Here is a 14,059-nt window from a genome sequence, read left to right on the forward strand (position 1 = left end):
ATCCTCGGGCACCAACGGAGGTACGCACCGACGTCAGTGGTCACGGTATTGGCACCATACTCGCCCAACACCAGATGGGTCGCACTCGCGTCATTGCTTATGCCAGTCTGCGGCTGAACGAAATTACTCGATCACAGAACGTGAGTGCTTAGCCCTCGTGCGGGCCATTACAAAGTTTCGCTCTTACTTGTTTGGCCGCCCGTTCTCCGTCATCACCGACCACCACGCCTTATGCTGGCTTTCTATGCTGAAGGACCCTACTGGTCGCCTGGGCCGTTCGCCCTCCGCCTTCAGGAATACACTTTTTCTGTCGTCCACAAGTCTGGCCAGCTGCACGCTGACGCCGATTGCCTGTCCCGCCACCCGGTAGATCCCCCACCTGCGAGCGAGTGCGACGATGACACATATGTGTCAGCCATCTCTGACCTTTCAAACATTCGCCGTGAGCAGCGCTTAGATCCCAAGCTTTGCAGCATTATCAATCGCCTCAGCACTGATCACCTAATGCTACCCTCGCTCTGTTTGTGCTCCACAACGGCACCTTATACCGACGGAATATGCGACCAGATGGCGGCGAGCTACTGCTCGTAGTCCCCGAACACCTGCGTACCACCGAACACCTGCGTACCACGCACCCACAGCGGGACATCTTGGCGTATCTCGTACGTACGATAGCGTCCGCCGCCGCTTCTTTTGGCTAGGCCTCTATCACTCTGTTCGTCGTTACGTGGCTTCTTGTGACCGGTGTCAGCGACGAAAGAAGCCCTCGGTTATGCCTGCTGGATCCCTGCAGCCGATCGACATCCCAGTAGGCCCGTTTTCCCGAGTTGGCCTTGACCTCCTCGGGCCTTTTCCTCTGTCTGCTTCAGGGAATAAATGAATTGCGGTGGCCACGGATTATACTACGCGCTACGCTGTCACCCGAGCGATACCCACCAGCTGTGCAACTGGCGTGGCTGCGTTTCTTCTCCACGACGTCATCCTACTCCATGGTGCTCCACGCCAGCTGCTCACTGACTGTGGCCGTTGCTTTCTTGCTCGAGTAGTCGACGAAATTCTACGGTACTGCTCCATTAAGCATTATTTTACCACCGCTTACCACCTGCAAACGATCGGCCTCACCGAACGCCTCAACCGCACGCTCACGGACATGCTGTCAATGTATGTCTCGCATCATCACCGTGACTGGGATATTACTTTGCCGTTTGTAACGTTCGCGTACATTTCCTCTAGTCACGACACAATGGGCTACTCACCGTTTTATCTTCTATACGGCCGTGACCCTCCCCTTCCATTTGACAGCGTGCTGCCTCCCACCGTTAACGCCAGTTGCTACGTTCGTGACGCCATCTCCCGAGTGGACGCCGCCCGTGTTATTGCTCGCCGCCGACACGCCTCCTCCCAACATTCTCAAAAACGGCGCCATGATTCTCGCCACCGGGATGTCCACCACTCTCCGGGCTCTCTCGTCTTGCTCTGGACTCCCGCTCGTAAAGTTGGACTGTGTTAGAAGTTCTTGCCACGCTACGCAGGACCCTATCGTGTTTTACGGCCAGTCACTCCTGTGACATACGAGGCCGTACGTCCGCCGCGACAGTCCTCTATGCCATGCACCGAGATTGTTCATGTCACCAGAATGATGCCTTACTACCCCTGCAGTAGTTCGTCCTAGTGCGCACCGGGACTGTGTTTTTCGTGGGGGGTAATGTGACATATATGCCCTGCATCGCTGAACATTAAAGAAGACAACAACCAGCAACAGTAACACAGAAGAAGACAGTGGTAGCAACGTTTAGTGCTAGGAGAAGGTTGACACTGCTGTGCTTCTGTGCTTTGTGTGCTGTGTTATCCTGGACTAACCTTCGTGCACTAACCTTGCCACGTATCAATATTTCAAGCAGTCTATAGCACGGCATAAAGATCATGCATTTGTTGCTATCGAATTTCAGGCTCTAAGGCCTGACTCCTCGTAAAATTGTCCTTGCTTATCTTTTCCCCTCATTTCTTCCAAACTAAAATAATTCAGAAGAGACTATCAGCTTTCGCGGCTATATGTTTTTTCGATCTGACATGTCGTTGCACGACAGCGGCTCAGATGCCAGAGACAACTCTAACTTTAACGACTTTAATTTCAGACCCGGGTTAGTTTCAAATACACTTGTTTGTTTCGATTTAGCTTCTTTGCATTCGCACCCTACTATTCCATCCCCAATCTTCCAAACGCCTCTTGCTAACCTCTCTTTTTCTGAAGGCACACAAAAAGAACGCTTTTGTGTTAGCTCTTTGTTGAGAACATCAGAAAATTGCAAACAGTTACTATAAGTATGGCTTCGTGGCTTACGTTGTCGAACGCCCCCTTGATGTCTAGCGCCATGATGACGTTTTCTCCCATCTTGGGGACGTTTCTTAGTACTTCTTCTTTAATCTGCAGCAGTATGTCCTGGGTCGAGAGTTTTGATCTCAACGTGTTCTCGTCGAAAGCTTTCTCTGCGATTGGCATCTGCATTTTTAGATGGTCCTACCGATGACGATGCCATTATGAGACCTTAACTGAGCCAAATAGCGAGAACTACGAAATGAGAAGGTACGGCGGCTAGCGCGGGAGTACCACCAACGGAAGGGCAAGAAAGATGGGCAGTGGGTGGATGTGCGTCTTAGGCGTAAGGAGCAAGAAGCGCGAGAGGCAATATGTGGAGGTGCAAGTGGAAAGTAAAGAAGAAAGGTATGGCGTAGGGCGGGTGTTTCTAGAGGAAATTGCAGAGGATGACTCTGGCAGCTGACAGTTGGAGATTGAATTGCCGAGCACTGATTGGTCGACGGATTTTGCGACGTCACGAGACCAATAACATGGTAAGAGTTGTCAACTCACTTTCTCTATTTTGACGGGGATACAGTCTATCGATACCTTGGATCCTAAGCCAGACACGCTACCCTTTGGCCACTTAGGCCGATTCCTAACACTCGGATAAAGTCGGGCTTTGCTTCTATATCGGATGGTCTTTCACATAAATATTGCCATATCTTACCCCTGCACATTAGGAGTACCCATGACGGGCAAATTAAAGGATCAGTGACTAGGTGACCCTCAAAGTGCGCGTGTGCGAATGTCAAGCTGAACCGTAGATGGAAGCCACTGAGGCCTTACACCATTAATAGTGAAATACCTCCTGTAGTCTATTTCGCAGCTCCTAACTCGAGAAGCGCTCAGTGCTGCAGTGCTATTATATTGGCATGTCAACTCAAATATACTAGAAGTATACTCGTTCTCAGAGCACCGACACTGACATCAAAATCTGATTTTCAGAATGGCAGGACCTTTAATAATACCGCGTTATTTTCCTGACGACCTGCGCCCGAATACAGCACTATAGAGTTTAAGAATCATCGATGAATTCTTTGACCATTTTGTACAGATGATAACACTTTCTAACATATCAGTATGCCCAGAGGCAAGATTAGTGTACGTTGCGGGAATATTCTGATATGACCATCTTATGCTGCCGCCTTATGGCCCTCAGGGTTATGAAGGTAATGTAAGTGAAATCAATTTTTAAGTATAACGGACCAAAAAATATTGCTCATTGATCAAACCATGGCGGGGATTTAACCCTACTAAAATATTGTTTTAACGAGCGAACGTTTTGGTATACTTTGTTCAACGAATCCGCTTTGACCTTAACGCACTTCTGCGCATGTTTAGCCTCGTGTTTAGCCACCAACCTCGCTTCTCGCTGCTCAGATGTTTCAAAACTCTTTCTAGCACAATCACATTCGCTTTCCTTGCGTGACCCGCTTGAAGACGCGCAACATCGGCTGAGTGATAAGGGGAGGCCTGCCGTTTCCGGCGCTTGCTTCTTTACGATCGGGGTCTCGACGACTTTTCGGCGCACTCTTCCACTGATCATCTGAATTCGTCCCCGCATACAACCGACCTTTCATATTATGTGATCAACCTCTGAGCTACGTTAATACAACGTCATTGCGACTACTACAAGTTGTTTTGAAGGGGCCCTTAATGTTACGGTGAAAGGTCATGATCATCTGACGTAATAATACATCTCATACATTGCTCATCTTGGGGTGTGCGCTTTGTTTCATCCTGGTCTGTGAGTTGGAACCAGCCGGAGCTGGGTTGTACTTACATGAAGTACAGATCTTTCGCTCTAAAGCTTATGAAGCAATCGCTCTGTCACCTCAGCCAGCATCCATGCCTAAGTTCACCACGATATGATTAGGCAGTAGTGTTTTATGCCTCTTCCCATTATATTCGTACTACATAGATAGACCTCAAAGTAAGCCCAACAAGGGTTAGAGGGGAGCCTCATCCCTCTAGTCGGCTTTCGTGGAAGTGCAGTGGCATGACTTACCAGGTAATTTTCGTCACGCCAAAGGCCATTTTTTGGACAGTTATAGAAGGTACTCCGCGTCAGTATGACGTATCCGATTCTGAAAAAAAAGAAACCTTAGCGTCACCCCCAAGGTTTAAAAATTTCATGAAGGCTGCCTTTGCCTTAAAGGACCCTTGAAAGTAATTGCGGTAATGCTCTAATGCAAGAACTCTATAGCGGTGATTTTTGTGAGCATTCAAGTGAAATGTAGGACGAGGCACGGTGGGGCGCCGTCCGGAATTCTTTCCTTCAATTTTTCTTGCGCGCTAGTGTGCGCTGATTTAACCGGGGCTATCATCATCATACTCGACTATCAATATGTTCGATGCTAACGAAGCTAGATAGAAATATTTATGCTGTGTAGAAGACTGTTGAGATGCACATTGCTCTTTACGCGTTTCCTAATTTTAGTAAGTAGCGTTTCATGGGCCCTCTAAACAAATAGCATTTCGTGGATACTGTCAGGAGGTCAACCGTGAGCTCTAATTTTCAAGTTTGTTGAGTTTTTAGAGGGTCTGGGGCTCTCTCTTAGAACAAAACAAAATGCAGCAAGCTCAAACAACACCGGTGACCGTGAATAACACAACAAGGAAAAGCCCGCAGGCAAAGATAATCGTTATCTCTCAATACAGTGAGGCCCCTCTCGGTCCTATTTAGAGGCTGCAGACAAGATGGGTCTCGCTTTAGGCAGCGTTCATGCTCCGGTGATTGCAAACCAGGTCATTAAGCCAAGGTCGGTTCCTCCAAGCAGGCGTGTCCTAGATCTTCGTCTGGAGAAATTACACCAGATTGTGTACCCGCTATAGTAACCCCATAGCTGGGTCCGCTGGCTCGAGATCTTTCGCACAAGGTGCTCCCATACTCAGCATAGTTGCAATTCGGTGCGATCTGCGATCTCAAGCATTGTGACTCCTGAAGGGAGCAAGAACCTATTTTATTATTAAAAGTGGCTGTGCGGGACTTCGGTATTCCTGCGTATATCCCTGCAGTCAGCTCATTCTCAAGCATTGCAGACAACCGAAGCTACTGCAGCCGATATGTTCGTTACCTCACTCTTGGGGAGTTCGTTTCCCGCTTTCCCAGCGAGTTCGCTGGCTTTATTTGTTGTATACCTATGCCGGTACAGACATGTCCGAGCTTGGCTCAGATCTACGCTATTCAGTTTGTGCGGTTTTTGCGTTTCCACTGTAACTTCACTCTAAATTTACTCTTTCAGCTCAATCAAGTGGAAGAGTCCACTGACTCCGCCGACTTCATGTATTCCGGTAGGTAAATCAGATGCGAAAATTTCTTTTCAGTCACAGAGCAACCCTAGTCAGTGGATACCAAGGAAGGCTGCGAATCCTGTGACAGGCGTCAGTGAGTATTTTATTTTATTTTAGGTCTGTGTCTCGAAAATAGAAGTCAAGGTCCCTATGAGCATTATCACATCTAGCTTTATGACTTGCACTGCACATCTCACGGCTTTGGTTTGCCTCCGAATGACATTCTCCAAACGCTTTCTCAAACGCCATGCACAGCCGTTGACAACGGTCGCGATTGGATCAAGACAGAGTCCATTAGCGTATACAGCTCTCCGTCAAACATTACAAAAGTAGGTCTCAAGCCGGCAGACTGCTTTAGGCTCGTGCGCAGAGTGAGGGATTTTTTAGCCATTCCAGAGCGCGGCTTTGCTCTGTCGATTGGGGCGCCACCACGCGGCCGCTTCTTTGAGGACTGCGGAGCCGCAGTATCGCCGCGGCCACGCCTGCCCGGTAGCCAAGATTAGCTAGCCTTCGGGGGCTAGAAAATATTGCCAAAATATTTCCCCCACACGGTTGTGTTGGAGCAGGTTTATTTGCATTCTCGTAGAGTTGAAATCGGCTCACTATTTATGGGAATTAGTTTGACGTTCATGTTAACGGTGTTGGTTCTCCGCCTGCAGCTGCTTTATACAGCTGCCGCTTCGGTTCCTTACTGACGAGAAACCGTTTGTGAACAATTGCAAGCATTACTCTTGCGTACAACTCGCATATAAATCTAATCCCAATGAGCACTTCTTCCTTAGTAATAAAAATTGATTCCCAGAAAGGGAAAGGCGCAGTAACTGTCACACTTGTTTCTGTGAACTGATTGCTTTATAGGAAGGGAAAGGCGCGGTAGCTGTCTCACTTGTTTCCTGTGGACACCTTAACCGCGCCGTGAGGGAAGGGAGGAAGGTGGGAGTGAAAGTGGAAAGAGAGAAAGAGGAGCCATAGTGGAGGACTACGGAGTAATTTCGACCACCTGGGGATCTTTAACGTGCGCTGACATCGCACAGCACGCGGCACGATGTGAGCGAGTTCGGTCTGAGGTTCTCAATTTGTAGTTTCTTGCCCGGTTTAGGAATCATGACTACTTCCGCATGCTTCCACTCCTCGGGGACGGTCTCCGCTTCCCAGTGTTTGTTGAGAAAGTCGGTTGATTCAGCGACTAGGTCATCACAGAGGTTGCGGATGAATGCGTTATTGATCTTGTCCGCACCCGCGGCCGTGTTTCTGGTTGTGTTTCGAATCGCTGCGTAGACCTCTTCTCGCGTGATGGGCCTGTCCAGGGTATCGTTTTCTCTTCCTCGGTATGAATGAAAAACTTTATTTACACAAAGGGAATTCTCCCGGCGTTGGTGGGGCCCTCAGTCCAGAGTGCCAGTGGCCTTTACCGTCTTGCGCTCTCTGTCAATCAGCTTGAGCTGGTCGTCAGGCGTCGAGCAGGACAGCGCAGCCTCCCACTGCTCCGGTGTTGGTGTGGTGTTTATTGGTGCTACCTGTGTTTCTTGACAGGCCCATGTAACATGGTAGAGTGTAGGGGGTTCTCCGCATAGTGGGCATTTATTTTCATAAGTAGTGGGGTGGATTTTACTGAGTAGACTCAGATTGGGGTATGTGTTAGTCTGTAGCTGTCTCCAGGCAACCGACTGCGCTCTATTGAGGTCTTCGTGGGGAGGTGGATAGATCCTCATTAAGGCTCTTTGATGTTCAAGGATGGCTCCATAGCGTCTAGTGACTGCGTCCGGTTCCCCGTCGCTGTGCGCCTCCCGGTTGGCGTATGCTCGGGCATTGGCGTCGGCACGTTGGTTACCTTTGACAGTCTCATGGCCTGGTGTCCACGTTAAGAAGCATCTCGAAAAGCTGATTTTTCTTGCCTTGAGTATGCGGACGCCCACAGTGGATATGCGTCCGCTGCTATACCTTCTGCATGCTTCTTGCGAGTCCGTAATTATTTTCGTGGTAGCCTCCTCACCCTAGTGGGTGATAGCGAGAGCGATTGCCGCTTCCTCAGCCTCGAGAATGTTGTTGCTCTTGATCGAGGCGCAGTTGACTTCTTTAAGCTGGTGATCAACCACACTGGCCACCGCTCCGCGTTGTTCTTTGTATGTGGTCGCGTCGACGTACAATAGGTTTTTTTCCCTTCGAGGCTTCTTTCGTGTGCCTCGGATCTTGCCTCTCTTCTGGCCATGTGTATTTTCGGATGCATGTTTTTCGGAATCGGGTTGACCTTAATGATCTCTTATTTCTTTCGGTATGCTGCCCGTGCTGTTTATTTCTCTGCGAGCATCTCTCATGCCCAGTATATTTAGGGTGTTCCTTCCCGTTTGCGTCTGCATGAGTCTTATTTTCTGCGCGAGAAGGTGGGCCTCGATGTGCTCTGGCACTGTGTTGATTATGCCCAGTTTATTGAATTTTTCGGTCGAGGTGTTGACCGGTAGTCCAAGAGCGCATTTGTAGGCTTTCCTCAGGATTGCCTCCAGTTGTTCTTTTTCCTGTTCGAGCGGAATTTGGTAGGGGACGCCATATACAAATCGGCTTACAACGAGGGCCTGTACTAGCCTAGATGTGTCCTCCTCGGACATGCCTCGTCTTCTGTCGGAGATTCTTGCTATCATTCGCGTGATCTGCGCGGTGGTACTTGCTAGCTGCCTGATTCCCCTTTGTAGATGTCTATGGAGTTGTGCAGATCGTACCCGCTTCTGTGGACTCTGAGCACCTCAGATTTCTCCGTAGAACATTCAAGGCCGCAATGTCGAGCGTATGCGTTGACAGCGTCTGCTGCTCTCTGCAGACAGTCTTGCTGTTCTCCTAAGGATCCCCTGGTCACCCAGATCGTGATGTCATCAGCATAGATAGCATGTCTGGCTCCTTCAATTTCTCCGAGTTTTTTTGCTAAGCCGATCATAACAATGTTAAAGAGCATAGGGGATATCACTTAGCCTTGCGGTGTTCCCTTTTTAGGGGTCGGGAAGGCGTCTGTCCTGATGCCGCCTATTCCAATGGTGACGGTTCTGTTACTCAAGAAGGCTTTCACGTAGCTGTGTATTCTCTGCCCGCAATCTAAGTTGTAGAGCCCGTCTAGCACTGCCCTGTGACTGACATTGTCGAATGCCGCTTTGAGGTCGAGCGCGAGCAAGATGTTTTCTCCGTATTTCGGGACCGTGCTAAGCACCTCCTCCTTGATCTGCAGGAGGATGTCCTGTGTTGATATATGTTTTCGGAATCCGAATATAGTGTGCGGCATGAGGTCATTGTCCTCCAGGTGGGTCTGCAACCTCTGAAGCACAATTCTTTCGTATACCTTTTCCAAACATGACGTCAATGAAATGGGTCGTAGATTTTCCAGGCTGGGAGTTTTTCCGGATTTAGGAATCATTACTGTTTCCCCATGAAACCAGTCGTTCAGGATGGTCCCCTGCTCCCAGTGTGTGTTGATGAATTCAGTAAACCTGTGGATTGAATTCTCGTCCAAGTTCCTAATCATGGCGTTGGTAATGCCATCCTTGCCTGGGGTGGTGTTTTTTGTGGCAGACATAACAGCGTGTCTGACTTCTATAGTAATGGGTTCGTCAAGAGTGGGATTTGCTTCTCCCGTGTATGGCGAGCTGTAGTCGGCGCCCGTTTCGTCACCGATGTATCGCTGCTTGATGTTCTCTAGCAGTTCCCGGTCTGTACCTTGGAATTGGTGCGCGATCCTTTGGATTGTCCTATGGTTTTCACATTTGGTCTTAGTTGGGTCTATGAGAGCCCTTCGCAATGCCCACGTCTTGGCCAAACCTAGAGTCCCCTGTAGATCGTTGCATTTCTGGTCCCAGTTCCGTTTTGAGAGCTCCATCGCATATTCTTCGGCTTGTTTTGTGACCTCGGCGATCTTTAGCTTGAGCTTTCTGTTGTGCTTCTGCCTTTTCCATCTCTTTAACAACACCCGTCTAGCATCCCAGAGGTGTAAGAGATGTTTATCCACGTTGGGCGTTTTGTTGGTGCGAGTGACCTTCATAGTGACTTTTTCCCAGTAGGATTTGATACCCTCTACCCAATCCTTAATGTCCTTGATCTCTGTATCCTCGGACTCTGCCCTGGTCTTCCTCGGTAGTACTCTGCGTAAGCCGCTGAGTTTGTGACCCCGAAGCACTTAACGCGTACTTTCTCCAGGAGTGCTGAGTCTCGTCCCTCGAACTGGTGTATTAACCGGTAGATGGCCTTGTTGTTTTCTGCCTTGGTCTTGGTTGGATATATGAGAGACTTGAGGATATGCCACGTCCTCGCTGTGCTCAAAGTTCTGTTGAGGGAGTCGCTGAATTGTTGCCAATTTTGCCTTGCCAATTGCGCCGCGTACTCCTCTGCCTTCGCTGTGACTTCTGTGATCTTAATAATTGGTTCACAGGAAGGGAAAGGCGCAGTAACTGTCACACTTGCTCTGTGGACACCCGAACCGCGCCGTAAGGGAAGGGAGGGAGGTGGGATGAAAGTGGAAAGAGAGAAAGAGGAGCCGTAGTGGAGGGCTACGGAGTAATTTCGACCACCTGGGGATCTTTAACGTGCGCTGACATCGCACAGCACACGGACGCCACTTCGTTTCGCCTCCATCGAAACGCAGCCGCCGAGGCCGGGATTCGATCCCGGGAACTCCGGCACAGTAGTCGGGCGTCTTACCACTGCACCACCCCGGACTCTGAGTTTTAGTTTTCTGTTGTACTTTTGTTTCTTCCATCTCTTAGTGAGCCCGCGTCTAGCTTCCCACAGCTTGAGCAACCTGGCGTCTACCTTGGGCGTCTGCGTCGTTCGCGCGATTTCTTTGGTTTACTTGCGCTGGTTTTTCTTGAGCATGTTTCCTCACTCTTCTATGAATTGAATGCCGTTCTCGGCGAGATTCCCGTCGCATGCCTCTCGAAAAGCGCTCCAATCCGTGATTTTTGCCGATCTCAGCTGGCGCTTTAGTCTGTCTGAGGTTAGTTTGAGTATGTAGTGGTCACTGCCCAGATTCTCTAACAGGTTCTCCCACACTGCCTGTTCCGCTCCCCGTATGAATGTGAGGTCGGGGCAGGTGTCGGTACTGACGCTGTTTGCGATTCTGGTTGGAGTGTCTGAGTCTGTGAGGAGGTTGCAGTCAGTGTTTTCTGCTGCCTCTGCTAGTGCTTTACTTTTTGGGTTAGCTGTTTGGTATCCCCAGCTTTTGTCCATGGCATCGAAGTCTCCTAGTACGACTAGCGTGTTGTTTTTTGCGAGTTTGCGTGCGCCATAGAAAAGTTCGTGGAATTTTGCTTTCCTCTGTTTTGGAGGGATAACAGTACATGGAGGACAACGAACTGTATCCCCACAGCATGTTTGGTTTCAGAGCAAAAATATCGACACAGGATGTACTACTTCAAATCAAAGAAGAAGTACTCGGGAACGTCCCTAAGAGCGGAGAGAACATAATAATGGCATTGGACATCAAGGGGGCTTTTGGCAATGTCAGTCACGAGGCTATCCTTATGGGCATGAACGACCTGAACTGCAGCAGGAGAGTCTACGGCTACGTCAAAGCCTTCCTGTCAAACAGAACGGCAACAATTGGCCTGGGGGACCTAAGATCAGACAAATTCCTTACGCCAAACAAAGGAACACCTCAAGAATCGGTCATCTCTCCTACGCTCTTCAACATAGCCATGATTGGCTTGGAAAAACAGTTGAAAGAAATCGACGGCATACACCATGCCATGTATGCCGACATCACCATCTGGGTCAACACAGGCTCGCTCGGAGAGAAAGAAGAGAAATTACAAAAGGCAGCCACCTGCGTAGCGAACTACGTCAGAGCAAGAGGGCTAGCATGCTCTACGGAGAAATCCGAGCTAGAGTTTGGAGAGGAAGACAGAACCGCACAGTCCCCACTAGCGACGACTTAAAGCTAAACGTCTACCTCGAGGGGAAGTCGATACCAGAAAAAACACTCATCAGAATTTCGGGGATGTGGATACAGTCAAACCAACGCTGTACCCACATCCTCGCCTGCATGATCACCCGCATGATCACGCGCATCTCACACAGACGTCATGGCATGTGAGAGGAGGACACATTCAAGCTGGTTAGAAGCCTTGTAGTCAGCCAAGTGACATACAGCCTCCCCTACTACAACCCCATTAAGAGTGAGGTGCAACAGGCGGACGTGATTCTATGCAAAGCCTACAAAACCGCATTCCACCTTCCTCACGGCACTTCAACAGAAAAGCGCCTAGCCCTAGGACTACACAACACTTTCGTAGAATTGAGAGAGGCCCAACTAGTCTCCCAAGTGTGCAGACTACTGCAGACGCCACCTGGCAGGGAGCTGCTTAAGAAACTGGGCCGTGTCGATCAAATTCAAGAGATACAGAGGACACAAACAATACCGGACGAATATCGCCACACACTAAAAGTAACGCCCAAACCCAGGAACATGGATCCCAACCTGCACAAAGCACGCGGAGAGGCAAGGGCTGAATACCTACAAAAGACATTAGCACCCCGAGAAACGATGGTATACGTGGACGCAGCCACATACACCAGAACAGCGGGGCAGCACAACAGCACTGTGGTAACAACGGTGATTAACTCGACGCTACGCGAGATCACCAGCGCATCACTAAAAGACTGTACGATAGTCGAGGCTGAGGAAGCGGCCGTCGCTCTAGCGGCAGCGGAGGGCTATCGATCTCAACGGTCTTTAACAATTCTTACAGCCTCACAAACAGCATGCCGCAACTATCTTCGCGGCAGAATCGGGCACAGAGCGCTCCGCATACTCCGCTCTGGGGGCCACATAACACAACAACAACCAAACGAAGCACCAATCACTCATACGATAGTATGGGCGCCGCACACGCGGGAGTAACAGGGAACCAAGAGGCGGACAGTATAGCTTGAGGGTACACTTATTACTGAGCATCTAAAGTAGGCGACCTCGAGGGGAACGAACCTGTACCCCAAGATTATTCGGCGATACTAAACCATTATAAGGGCTGCAGAAAGCGGTACCCACCACCTCACAACTCCCTTAGCAGAGAGGACTCAGTCGCGTGGCGGCAGCTGCAAACGGGCTCGTACCCGAACCTACACGTACTCAACAAAATGTATTCAACACAGTACACAGACAAATGCCGTTGGTGCCAAGAACCACCCACGCTGTACCACATAACGTGGGAATGCCAGAGGATAAGTGTTGTACCCGTTATAAGAAACCCGAGTGCGGAGCAATGGGAGGGAGTGCTCTCCAGCGATCGCCGAGTCGACCAGGAGGGTCTGATTCGGCGAGCACAACTGGCAGCAGCATCCAGCGGAGCCCTGGACTAAGGGCAACCGACCTTTGTCTTAGAGGATGGTCGAAGCCATCTGAAAACCGCAGAATACAAGCCAATCTAGAGCTTAATAAAGTTTTTAACTCACTCACACACTCACAGCACACGGACGCCTCTTCGTTTCGCCTCCATCGAAACGCAGCCGCCGAGCTCGGGTTCGAACCCGGGTACTCCGGCGCAGTGGTCGGGCGTCCTAACACTGCACCACCCCGGCGGGGTGGCGCACAAAGTGCATATGGGAGATATCGACTTAAATTATGAAAGTAGAGCTGGTGTCGGCAGCTTTCGTGTCTGCCGGCGATGCCAGATTGACAGTTCTCTAGTAGTGAGGGATGGGTGGGGTGACAGATAGATGAGGCGCTTAGTGCGGGAGTTGGCAGTGACTCGGTAAATGAGTGGATACGCTCCTTCGTGAAATTTCAAACGAGGTCCGCCTGTGCCCAGTTTCTAGACCTTCGGGCTAAGGAGTGGGCGGCCTGGTTACCGGGATTTCCCGAGTACGCGGGCACCCAGATGAGCTCAACCCATCGGAGTAGATGGAGGGTGGGCATGTGCAGCAGACGGTGCGCCGGAGGGTGAACGCGGCTTCTGCTATAATTTAGAATGGCAGTTTTAGAGTCACTAACTACACAACTGGCATCTTTGTATGCCAAAGCTATAGCGGTCTCCTCGGCTTCCTCAAGGGTGGTGCCTGAAGGAAGCTCGAAAATTGGGGGGAAATGTGGGAGTTGTGGACAACAGAAGCGGCTCCGTTCTTATCGCAGGCGGCATCCACCCAAATAGCCGGTAGCTGGCAACTGACATGGTATCGCATTGATTGGACGCATTGTTGGCTCACGTTACGTATAGCAGGAGTTGCCAACTCGGGTATCTTCTTTCATGTGAGATCTGGATATCAGAATCAGCCTGCCAGGACCCTTGCATGCACGTTATCCCTAGAACACTCACCTGAGTTCTGGTCCTTACAGCAACGAGTAGCGCGGATCGTCACGTGACTACGACTTGCGGTGCTCAGGTTTAAAGGCCAAAGCGACAAGTCAGGTGATCTTCAAGGTTTGGTATGGAAGAA

This window comes from Amblyomma maculatum, unplaced genomic scaffold (genome assembly GCF_055883805.1).
Source record: "Amblyomma maculatum isolate TAMU_Amacu unplaced genomic scaffold, ASM5588380v1 scaffold_95, whole genome shotgun sequence".
Taxonomy (NCBI): Eukaryota; Metazoa; Arthropoda; class Arachnida; order Ixodida; family Ixodidae; genus Amblyomma; species Amblyomma maculatum.